Below are 11,777 nucleotides of genomic sequence, written 5' to 3'. Positions count from 1 at the left end.
ATATTAGATTATGGCATTTGTTCAGTGCGATCTTACACATTTCGGGTTTGAACTTTTCGTGGGGAACAAATGCTACAGCTTATAAATGACATATTTTAAATTTGACCACTGTACCATAAATCTGTGTGTTCGACCCTCAACGAGCGCCTTCGATGGACAGAGCTGAATAACGTGCACGCATGCGCTAGATTTTGCCTGAAAACACGGATTTTGAGTCGTTCGCATGAGTGATTTCCTTTCGCCCATTGCAGAAACGTGAGAGGACTGGGGAAGAGTGAGGTTGTTTTCCGTTTTTTTGAAAACAAAGATATTCAAGGGAAAGATCAACTAGATTTGAGAGTCTTAAGCAAGAATAGAAGTATTTAGAGGAGGAAAATGGCAAAATGACAGCTCTTCAAATATCATCTAAAATAGAGAGTTTGTATGGATTGGAGACAGGCCAAAAAATTTTAAGGGTTTGTACGGAATTTTTGCAACTTTTGCAAGGCTCCGATTTGAACACTTTTCCGCTGAAAACTCTCAAACTTGACTGGGTAGCTTTTCATTCAGTAACATTTCAGTTGAAATGTTTAGATTTTCAATGGAATAGGTAACACGTTTCAGTCCTCTCGTGTTTCTGCAACGGGCTATTCTGTTGCTTCGAGGTGTCGTTTTCCTCTCCGCTTTTCTTTTACAGAACAACCTCTAAAAACTTGTTGCACCCCCTGAAAAGTTTCAAAAATTAATTTTCTCCTTAAAACCTCTGGAAATAGAAAATGCCTTCGACGAAAACAGAGCTCCTCGGTTTTAAAAGTCAGCCCGTACCACTTATTTCTTTCCGCGAAAGGGATGAAAAACGTCTGCGCATGTGTGGCGTAAGCCTGTTGGTGTTGTGGTTGGCGAGTTGTTCGATCGTCTGATCAGCGAAATGTCGGCGCACTTTAAACTGTGTATTCGTGGATATATTTTGCCTTTCAAACTGGAATGTAAGGACGCCATTTGAAAATATATGACTTCTGTAAACTGGACTCGTCGACATGTTGAACGTATTATTTTTGGGAAATGTTTATTTGCTTGCTCAAGAGCCAACAACTTTCAGTACTGGGTAAGGAAACACATTGTAAGCTTAATTTCTTTGAGGATAATTTACCTCCATTTTAGATGATAAGCTAAGATTCAAATTGATAGAAGGTAAATGATACCATGCTTTGGTAATAAATGTGAATCTCGAAGAAAAATGGAACTTATATTTTCATCAAGGCGAAGCGAAAGCACACCCATACTACTCGGTGTTACATGAACAAATCAAAAACGCTGCAAAATATCGTGTTACCGCATGCATAACGCTCTCGCTGGAACTTAACATTCGTTACAGTCCTAAGAGTGTATTGGAAATTAGTTATTTCTATATGATATGAGAGGAGCTCCTATGAATGCTGCCACTCAGCAAAAGCCACGTGAAACCCACCGTTCTCGTGGATGTGCTATCAAAAAGAAAAATCCTGGGAAAGTTGGAATAAGTACAATGGTGTTGGAACTCAAATGAAAACAGAAGCCGGGATTGCTTCAGGATTAATGCTGACAGGGGGTTTAGGACCAATAGTGGTATGGTCGGTGATATTGTTCAGTGCTTTAGGGCCTTGCAGAGGTTGTAGCACACCAAAGGTTTGAGAAGGTTTGTGTGATTGAATCATAGATCCTGTTGCCTAGTAAGATTCCTTGAACAATTATCTGTTACACCCATGCCTGACTCAGTGGAGAAATCTCCACATTGGATGAATAAAACAGTTTGCTAAACAAAAGGGCAATAAGTATACATGAGTTGCTTCCTGTTCTGCCAAGAACTGTTGACTGTAAAATAGTGCTCAGAAAGAACCAGAAAGTGACTTTACCATGTTGATGTGGTTGGATACTGAATTTTTTTTTTCTTTTTAAGAAAGAAAAACTTTTTTTTTAAAAAAAATGCAATAGATTTATCTAGCAACTTTTGTGGCATTACATGGTTAGAGCACTGGATTGTGTTATGTGGGAGGTCGAGTGTTCGAGCCCTAGCCAGACCAATACTCATGGTCTTAAAAATAACTGAGGAGAATTTGCTTCCTTTCAATAATATCAAGAAATGGATAGACATTCTAGTCTTCTCGGATAACGATGAATATACCGTAGGCCCCGTCTCCTGCAGGGTTCGGGGTAGGAGACATTAATTTCCCATGCATGAGATTACTGTGTGGTTGGTGTCTTCCCCTGGGGTAGGATGGGTGGGTTGCTGTCTTACGTTTCATACATGAGCCTCTGGCTCACCATGCCTCACATATAGACATTATACTTGATTGATGGATTGATTGTGTAAAAGGTAATGGAATCTCAAAGGAAAGTGTTCCCAAATCTCCACAAAAATAGTGGGCTAATAAGGGGAAAGGAAGCGTGAGGGTGGCAAGTGTTGAAAGTGTGAAATGATGAAAATAAAATGCTATTTGTTCAATAGAGAATTTGCACCGAGGGGCCTACAAACTGCAAGGCAGTTATGTCAGTCATACGGCAGCATTAAAATAAAAACTATCAGTAGTTCAATTGGGTACTAGCATTGAAGGTCCGCACTTTTATTTTATTTTATTTTCTTATATATCTACAAGGTATTCCTTTGACCTGTAGATAGTGGGTCAAATGTTTTTTAACTTAATATAATTACGCTGGAAATAAAATGAAAATGAAGAAATACATCATAAAAAGACAAAAAGATACATAAGAAAGAAAAAAAGGAAAATGAAAGATTTTCATTGTAAAGGAATCTTTAGTCTCTAGAAAATTAGAAAGCCCTTTTTGCTTGTTTGTTTGTTGTTGTTTTTTTTAAGATTTCTTTGACAAATTTGTTTATTCATTATTTTTATATTCAATTTGCAAGGCAGCCACTTCAAGGCAGTACAAAAATTTATAATATTAATAATAAGGAAGGTTAGAATGAAATAAGATGAGATAGTCACAAACAGAGGAAGAGGAATGATGGAGATGAGTAACATGTTGGTTAGTATTAAACCTAGGTGGTGAAAGGAATAGAAGAGATTAGGTATAGGGAACCAAAAAAAGTTTTTTTGAGTTAAAAAAAAAATTTGAACTGAATATTTTGATTGATATGATGGGGGGGTGGGAGTTAAGGATGGGTTGGTCTGAGTTGGTTTTGATTGACAATTGGTTTACTGGTATCTGTCTTGAATTTGAATGGTGATAACAAGACACAAAAGTGAAATTCCAAAATAATTTAATGTTATGAAAACTTATCATTCTAAGCTATTTTGACAACATGGTAAATAATGGAGCTATTGCAAGATATTAATGAGAGAAAAATTCCCTCTCTCCAATATTAGCTTAATTAAAATAGTGGAAGTTGACCTATGTACAATTAACAGTAATTCGTTTTGTAATGATAGATATTTAACTTTGTTTAAAAAATAAATGGCTTCTTTTTTCGTAACATTTCCAATCCCAAAGAGCCACTTTCCTAGATTTAAATCAAAACAAAACCAAATGTATGATTTTGAGTCAACATAGTTCACAACGAAATGCATCAGTTATCGCCGTACCTCAGTCTCCTTCGGCACTTAAGTAAAATTTCATTTCACAGGCGTCACACCATGAGCTCCCTGATTGATATCTCGCTTTCTTTCTTCCCTTTACGTCCAAAATTTCGAAAAGGCTCACAGGAATTCAGTTTAATTAACAGGAATGCCGGTCGGAAAACGGCGATGAGCAGCGATTATCTTGCTTTGAGGTCGTTCGACGATTATGTAAATAACCTGGAGTTTCCTCAGGCAAGTTCACAGCTCTTTCCAAACCAAGTGGCAGGGGCTTAGAATTGCCATAAATAGCTTCTTTACTGCTCCTTGTTTTACCCACGAACCAACATTTTGCAAGAACGGACGATAAAGTGATCAGAAAAAGCCAACACGACACTGTAAACGTTGCCACAAATTGAGCCAGGTCGCAACCGTATTGAAACTTTGCACAAAAGACCGTTTTCCGGAGCGAGGACAATTTTTGTACAATTTGTACACCCTCTCAATTTTTTAAAATTCTTTTCTTCTTTTCAAAAATGATAACTTAAACCTTAACTTTTTAACAGTTTCCTTATTTTTTAAACTTTTGTGGCGGCTGTCCATTTCCCGCGAAATTTATTGAGTTTAAATAAGTGCGCGTCTGAGCCCGCGTTTCTTACCGCAGATCTATGGCGCACGCGCAGACGTTTTTCACCCCGTCTAATTTCGCTAAATTTTAGACCTAGGACACTTGAGCCCGCGTTGTTGACAAGAGGCCTTAGAGGAAGCAAATGAACTAGTTGGTATTAAAGAAAAAAGCCGAAAAAGAAGAAGCGGTTCCATATTTTTCGGGATCCGTTGACTGGGAGAAGGAAAAGCCACTATCCGTAGAAGCCCAGATTTCAAGACGATCGCAAGCAGACAAGTTCAAGCGGCAAGTACATTCATATTATTGGTTTATTATCATGCTTCATGGCATTCGTTGCTGCTAAAATCATTTAATTAATTACTTCGAACTGTCTTTCCCGTAACAAAGTAAACCTTTTTGCATCTAGATCCAGCTAAAGCAGATGATTCGGTGGATTCCGATGACCGCGACATTGGTGTGGATCAACAATACATGCCATCATCATCTAGCGTAGACGGTAACCTTTATCTTATCCACATGAAACTGGTGACTACACTTCGGTGGTTGTAATTTTATAATTTGTCAGTGTACGCAATGAGGGAAAGATAGAATGTGCGAATCACCAGCAGCTGGAAACTTAGGGAATAGTTGAAGAACTGGTTTCTTTTGATGATTTGAGGTTTGCAAAAATGTGATTTACATTTGTTACTTTATTTTTCTTTTATGTGTTAGCAACTAGTGAAATTTTTTTTAGCCGATAATTAACAACTATTCACCGAAGTGGAGGTGGTTAGTGGTGGATATTTACCGAGCCGCGGAAACCAAGTAATCATGGCAATTGTTGGTTTTGTGTTGCTTTTCAGCTTACACTGTACACATATGTTGATTTTCTGGTTAATTATTATGAAATCCAGCCACTGGTTATTTATCAAATCATTTATATTCATGTTATCAAAAACCTGAACTGGTTTGTTTTTTTTTTCCTCTGTAAGCTAAGCCATTTCCATTCATCAGTTTGCCTTTGTTCTGCCCAAGCTGTAAAGAGGCTGGGGTTTTACGCCAGTTAACAACTTCAGGTGCGGTCATAGTTGTCAATGAAAAAGTACGGAGAAAGGTAGTGTTAAGACTGAATGAGTTAGACATCATTCATGTTCACAGAAATGAAAAAAAAAAATAGCTCTTTATTTGTACCTTGAGGGAACACTTTCCTGTGACCTGGAGCTACTGATTTTTAAAAATTATATGGTAGTGCATTTTTCTCGGCTTCTTTTTTTTGCAAATGGTTGTATATTTTCTTTCTTCCAGGACAATTTGATATAAGCAAGTCTACCATCCAATGTAGCCAGTGTAATTTTGTTTCTCTATCCTGGTCCCTAAGTGATGTTATACATGCAGGTTATTGGTCAGGAAGCCCCACAGATACAAACTATGTCTTTGATCAGCAGCTCCTTCATCTATGGGATGCTTTTCAGAAGAGAGTGCTTGGAACCTCAGAAAGCTCCTTTATCAGAGCTCTTGAGGATACTTCTGTTATGAAAGGAAGGGTATGAGTGCACTTCTTAAAATCAGTGATAATCACAGTCAGTAATAATAATAATAATAATAATAATAATAATCTAATAATAATAATAATTTATTTCCTGATATATCTGAGATGTAATTATAGATATGAATATTGTTACACAGACAATCATCAAGGCTGCCTTGGCAAGATGCGATAAGTTTCTCAGCTCTAAAAAGTATGTTTAAAAATTATTTTTTCAACAGGCACCCACCATTAATCATACCACATTCTCAAGGTCTTTTAAAGAGTGGAAGTTCTTGCAGTTCGAGTTAAATTCTCTGCAAGGGCTTGACTGGATGAAGTGCCCTTCTTGTTCAATTTCCCAGCACTCCTGTTATGTCAATGGAAACATGAAACTTTATCGTTTGAAGACATCAGGAAGGTTTGTATTCAACGTATACAGAGGTGTATTGCTCTTTGGTAGAAGGCTGATTTTCATTATGTGGGTTAGAAGTATACAATATGCATAAATTTGTATCAGTTTTCAGGAAACTTTTTTTCAGTAATGTGTGACAGTAATTTGTGAATTACTACCACAGATTACCAGAAAAGAGTGTTCTGAAAACTGAATCAAGGTCTGTAACAGCAAATTTCTAAACTGTTTAAAACATGCAATCTTCAAAACAATAAAACACCTTATTTATTAATTTAAGGGAATTCATAGTTTGCCGTCTGTCTGTAAGAAATCATGTAGACTAAATAGAAGCGGCATAACAATTCATTAGCCCAAAGTCTTGCTCAGTGATATACTTGTGTGAGTATGCAACAATGTACATTATATGTTGGAACAGATAAAGACCTATATTCATTTCTCCTATAATACCTCACGGACAGGTTTAATTTTCCTTAAAAAAGAAAAGGAGCTTTTGCCTTAAATTTCTGTCCTTCCCTAATATCAATATTTTTTTTCACTGCTACTTGAAAAAGCTAATAGAATGCAGAATGAATCACTAAAAGAGTTTAATGAAGCTTGATGAATATGGTGTATCACTGGATCAATTCAAATCAGATGAGTGGAAGCTTGCAGTTGTTAGTCATGCACAAGGCAATAAAAATATTGTGTATTTGGTATTATTCCATTCCTTGACTCATAGTTTGAATAATACTAAACATTGGAAAGAAAATCTACCCTGTTTTATATCGCATTCTTAGGCTACAGAATATTGTTTTTATTTAGTAAAAATAGACTGGGGAGTGTAAGTGTTATCACCTTACCTTCTGAAGTATGAAGACGAAATAACAACTGTAACTGACTGATCTATTTACAAGTGATGCTTACTTGAAAACAATGTTGATTTTTGAAATAGAAGTGGAATCCTACCAGGGTATTTCCAGCAGTATTCGGCTTCAAGACGAAATAGAAATGTTGGTGTCAATCATAGAGCAGACTTCCCATTGCTGGTATGTGCGGCCACGTTATTTATTTACATCTACTTAAATTGCAGTCAAGATTCATGATATTAAAAATTCTTAAAATGTTTGACACTGGCTTCTTAAAAATGTAGAAAATAAAGCTTTCTTAAAACACTTGAAAGACGCTCCAGCCTAACATCGTAGGTCCCCACTGGTTTGGGTGGAACGAACAAGTGTAGCAATGGATACAAAAGGGCCAAAAAAACTCGGCAAATATGCTAACGTCCGAGACAGCAAATTTCAACGAAGGACCATTAACATTTGCTGTCTCCTTACGGATTCTTAATACATATTGCAAAGATATCAGTGACGTCACCTACTGTTATTAATATGCCAACAAGAGAACTATTGGCTAGTGAGACAAAGAGTTCTTTTGTGTAAGGTTTTGAACATTTAAATAACAAAGACAATGTTTGTAAACAAGTATCTTCTCTATATTTACTTGCTTGCTTACATGCTTGCTTTCTTGCTTATTTATTTATTTATTTACTTTTTCGCTTATTTGTAAGCTGTGATTATATCTATATATTAAACATCATTTATAATATTGAATACTCTATGCTGATTTTGGGTCAAAATATCTCTTTATCTAATTAAATGCCATTTAGAGTCATCCAAGCAGCGCACAAGATTGCGTAGTAAGATTTCTACAGAAAAGGCCAAACTTATCTCTCGAATACAGTAGTATAATGAGCAGACACAGGGTGATCAGGTCGCCAACCTTCAATCTACATCTACTGTCTCTGCAGTCATGAAGAGAAAACTTCCCCTAGGGAGGAAGATAAGTATTTTAAATACATGTACTGATTGCTGTCCACGGCTGCTGATCATTTAAGCAACTCTGTCACTTGAATGCACCACTCCGTGATGCTGAGTGTTTGCTACGCCGTGTTGACGAGGCCCAGCTAATTTTAACTGAGATTCGCGTATACTACTCTTATAGGCATCGCTTAATCGATGCTGACACATAACTTTTTATCATTTTATAACGTGCCTAAAATACGCTATCATTAAACAACCAACTGATCTCGGACTGTTATACTTTATTGATCTCTTTATAAAGCTACACCTATAAAGATTCAAAGAATCATCGTAGAAAAAACACCAAATTTCCAGGAGATGGGAAGAAGAAATTGCCCTTATCAAGAAGGAGATGGCAAACTTCATAGCATTCCACTTGGAGGTTGCCATTCCGCATCTTGAAAGGGCGATAATGGATTTACAGGACCAGTTGGAGAGTAAGTGATTAGTAAATGGCGTTAGTTTTTGCAATTTCGATCGGCAGTGTTGTTGGCAAAATTTAAAAAATAGATCCCGACTGCGACTCCAGCATACTCCTGGATGACAACTCAGAACGGGTGATCCAACGAAATTTGACGGTATAGTCTTCACGATTATAGTTCCCGACTTTCTTGATTATATCGTGGTTCTCGTACCTTGGAACAATTAGCTACCGTTTTCAAGGGCCCCTTTTCTGTTGCTAAGATATATTGTGGGTGTCATCAACAGGAAAACGTTTAACTGATACCCTGACTTGTGCTTCTGCTCAAGCTGCTAAGTGGCTACCGTAACATTATCGTGTCTTCTAATATTAAACGTGCAGAATGACAATTGGTTACTCGCTCGCTCGCTCGCTCACTCACCTACGGACATTCGGACAGATGGACATATAGACTGACGTCCTGACATCAGAGCAGTTGCCTGGTGGTTTCTTTAGGTATATAGATATATTCCTTTTACATATTACACTTCCTTATTTTTGTTAATTTTGTTCATTACTCATGTAAATAGGAAACGAAGTACAAAAGTACTTCAACAAGTGCGCCGGTACTTCGAGGAAAGATAAGCTTAGCGAAGAAAGGGATTGCTTTCTGCAAGACCCAAGTGTATCGTGCAGCCACCAAGTTTAAAGCTGCATTAACAGGGGGTGGATACGAAGAATGCCTCAACATTGAAGAGAACGCAGAAATTGGTGACAAGGATGATGATGATTATGACGATGACCGTTCTGACAGCCGGCACCGATGACCGTTCTGACAGCCGGCACCGATGACTATTCTGATGATGATACGCCTTCAAATTACCAGCCAACTTCAGAAGAAAATTTAGACGTTGTTGGCAAGAAAGTTACCCAGTCTAACACATTTTCATGGAAATTTCCCCCAGAAATCAGCCCATCAACTCTAGACGGACGAAACGAAAGTTCCGCTTGTAGCGTCATAGCTGTAATCTTTGCACACAGAGTATGGCACGAGCGCCTGGATCTTCAACCCTTGCGTTCACTATGCCCTCTGTGGGTTGAATTACTAATTGCATCCATCAGAGTGGGAAATCAGCTCTATGATCGCTGTCGACATAGCCTACCTCATCGCTTCCTTTCAGCTGCAGAGGCTGCTTCTGGCGCAGAGCAATGTGTCACCGTGTCCGTAGGATCCCCTTTGGCTGTACGCGTTTGTGATGAACATGCCCCAACAACGCTACAACACCAGTTATCTATTTTGTGCAATGGCGCCCACCCAACGAATTTTGCCTTGTTTATCGTGAACGAAAAAACTGTTCTATTTTTGGCGTTAAAAAGCGGTAGTATCGTCTTAGTTGACACTCATCGTCATGGAATGCATGGAGCCGAAATTTAGTTAGGTCAGGCGGGGAGCTTATATCGAGTTGAAATTGAATGTCAGGAACTCCTCAATATGAGCGGCCACACTTATGGCAATCTGTCTTTCATTACGTTTTAATTCCGTATCGAAATTATTTCGAAGGTGTAAGAAGTATTTTAAGAATTTCCGTATTCTTGTATTTTTTTGCTCTTAAAGCCTTTGGATGACTACCTTGCATTGATACATGTCTTAAATTTATTGCATTCGACGTAAAGACAATGCCATTTTGTGCGATTGCTTGAAGAATAGTTGAGATGTGTACTTAATGTTAAATTGATACCGAAAACTGATGACATAGAGAGCATTGCAGGGTTATCATCCAGGGAAGCAGTCTTAATCAGAGCCTAAACGTCCGGAGAAAACAGCAAACAAGTGAAACTTTTAGTAATTACGTAAACAACACTGTAAACTAGTGTTTTGTCTGAAGGCGTCATTGCTTGCAAATTGTTAGCATTTGCTCATAATGCAAAGAGTGAGTAGAATAAGGATCATAATTTTTTTATTGCTTCTTTGAAATTCAAATGTATGTAAGGCCTTTTGCTAGGAAATCATTGCGTATATTGAAGGTTATGCATTAAGTGACAATGAAGGAAAAGGTCATATGTTAATATGCTTGTAGCTTTGAATAATTTCTGTAATTTCAGTAAAAGTGAATGGATTTCTTATTATTATTAAGTTGTAGAAGTAGTGTATTTCCTTACAATAGTAATTCAAGTGAAATAATTATAACACAGAGAGTGACGAAGTGTAATTTTTTGTCTCGGTGTTATACTTGACGAACAACTTCACTGGAAAGAGCATACTGACTCTATTTGTAACAAAGTCAACAAGTGAGTGGGACTGTTAGCACAAATAAGATCATGCCTTACTCTTAAAGCAGCGAATTGTGTCCATAATACACTATAGAACCAATCCTGTGTTATACGGAAACACGGTGTGGGGTGAACTATCAGCTACCTCCGGCAAAACTCTACAAAATCGCGCCACCCGCATCGTTTTAAGGCATGATTCTTCTAAAGACACGTTTAATGTGTTAGAAACAAAACGGAAAAGACATAAATATGTGTTAGTATATAAATGTCTTGACAATCTAGTACCTCGATATTTGAGTGACTATTTCACTAGAAATTATAATGTACATCGTTACAATACTCGCAGAAGAACTGATTTCCACCTGCCCAAAGTCAAACTTAGTCAGAGTCACTTTCTCTTTTTAAAGTTTTAATTAATACCTATAATTTTTAAATCTTATAGACGCTAGATTATTATAAATTAATGCATGTCTGTTTATATTTCAAATTCATACCATATGTTTCTTATCTTTTAGTATTTATATTAAGTACTTTTTTTTAGTCCAGGGCCCCTCTAGATATCAGCCTCGCTGCTGAATGGACCACTCTGGCTAAGTAAATCAGTCAACCGTTCTCATTTTTCGCATGATTGATTTCCAGTTACATACATTTCCGATTCAGGTTTCAATTCAGTGGGACTGTTTCCTTGTGAATGACTGTTTTAATGCCAGAAACGTGTTACACGCCTGGACGAGTTTCGGCAAACATTTTGTAATTCGTACGCTAATGCGTCTCTTGTACAATGACGGCCATCTGACGCGTTACCCATCAAGACGAGCTACCTTTCGTAGTGAGTATTTCAAAATGCATTTGGACAAGTAGCTAGCCTTGACAGGTAAAGCAAATGTTTGCCGAAACTCATACGAAGGGGTAACATGTCTCTAGTATAAAACCGTCCCATCTCGCTATTTTCGAAATATGATCGGTCCCAGGTTTGGGCTGCAGGCTTGGAATCTGACATGTATGTTAAAAAAGAGGACAATTAGGTATGATGTTTTCAAGGTAGATATGAATGAAATATGTCAATAAGAAACAAGGACAAGAGAATAGGACAAGAGAACGCGCAGATTAAGATACGTTATTACACCTTAAAACCGGGAAAAAAATACGGACGGAAAGCGGACCCACAAAATGGCTGGACTAACCGGAACA

The 11,777-nt window shown here is 37.5% G+C and overlaps 1 long non-coding RNA gene and 1 pseudogene across 2 annotated transcripts; both read left to right on the top strand.

Annotated features, from left to right (window-relative positions):
- The first annotated feature begins 271 nt into the window (after positions 1 to 271).
- On the top strand, positions 272 to 2,550 carry LOC148719949 (uncharacterized). Its single transcript, XR_015992922.1, has 2 exons — positions 272 to 455; positions 827 to 2,550. It is a non-coding gene; the product is annotated as an uncharacterized LOC148719949 (long non-coding RNA).
- Positions 2,551 to 3,719: 1,169 nt separating this feature from the next.
- Positions 3,720 to 10,525, top strand: LOC148719948 (uncharacterized; annotated as a pseudogene). Its single transcript, XR_015992935.1, has 10 exons — positions 3,720 to 3,785; positions 4,285 to 4,443; positions 4,565 to 4,703; positions 5,001 to 5,008; positions 5,130 to 5,238; positions 5,441 to 5,681; positions 5,905 to 6,083; positions 7,009 to 7,102; positions 8,178 to 8,352; positions 8,906 to 10,525. The product of XR_015992935.1 is annotated as an uncharacterized LOC148719948 (transcript).
- The last annotated feature ends 1,252 nt before the right edge of the window (positions 10,526 to 11,777 follow it).

This window comes from Stylophora pistillata, chromosome 11 (genome assembly GCF_964205215.1).
Source record: "Stylophora pistillata chromosome 11, jaStyPist1.2, whole genome shotgun sequence".
Lineage (NCBI taxonomy): Eukaryota > Metazoa > Cnidaria > Anthozoa > Scleractinia > Pocilloporidae > Stylophora > Stylophora pistillata.
Note: the sequence above shows the minus strand (reverse complement) of the source record. Positions and strands in the feature narration are given on the sequence as shown.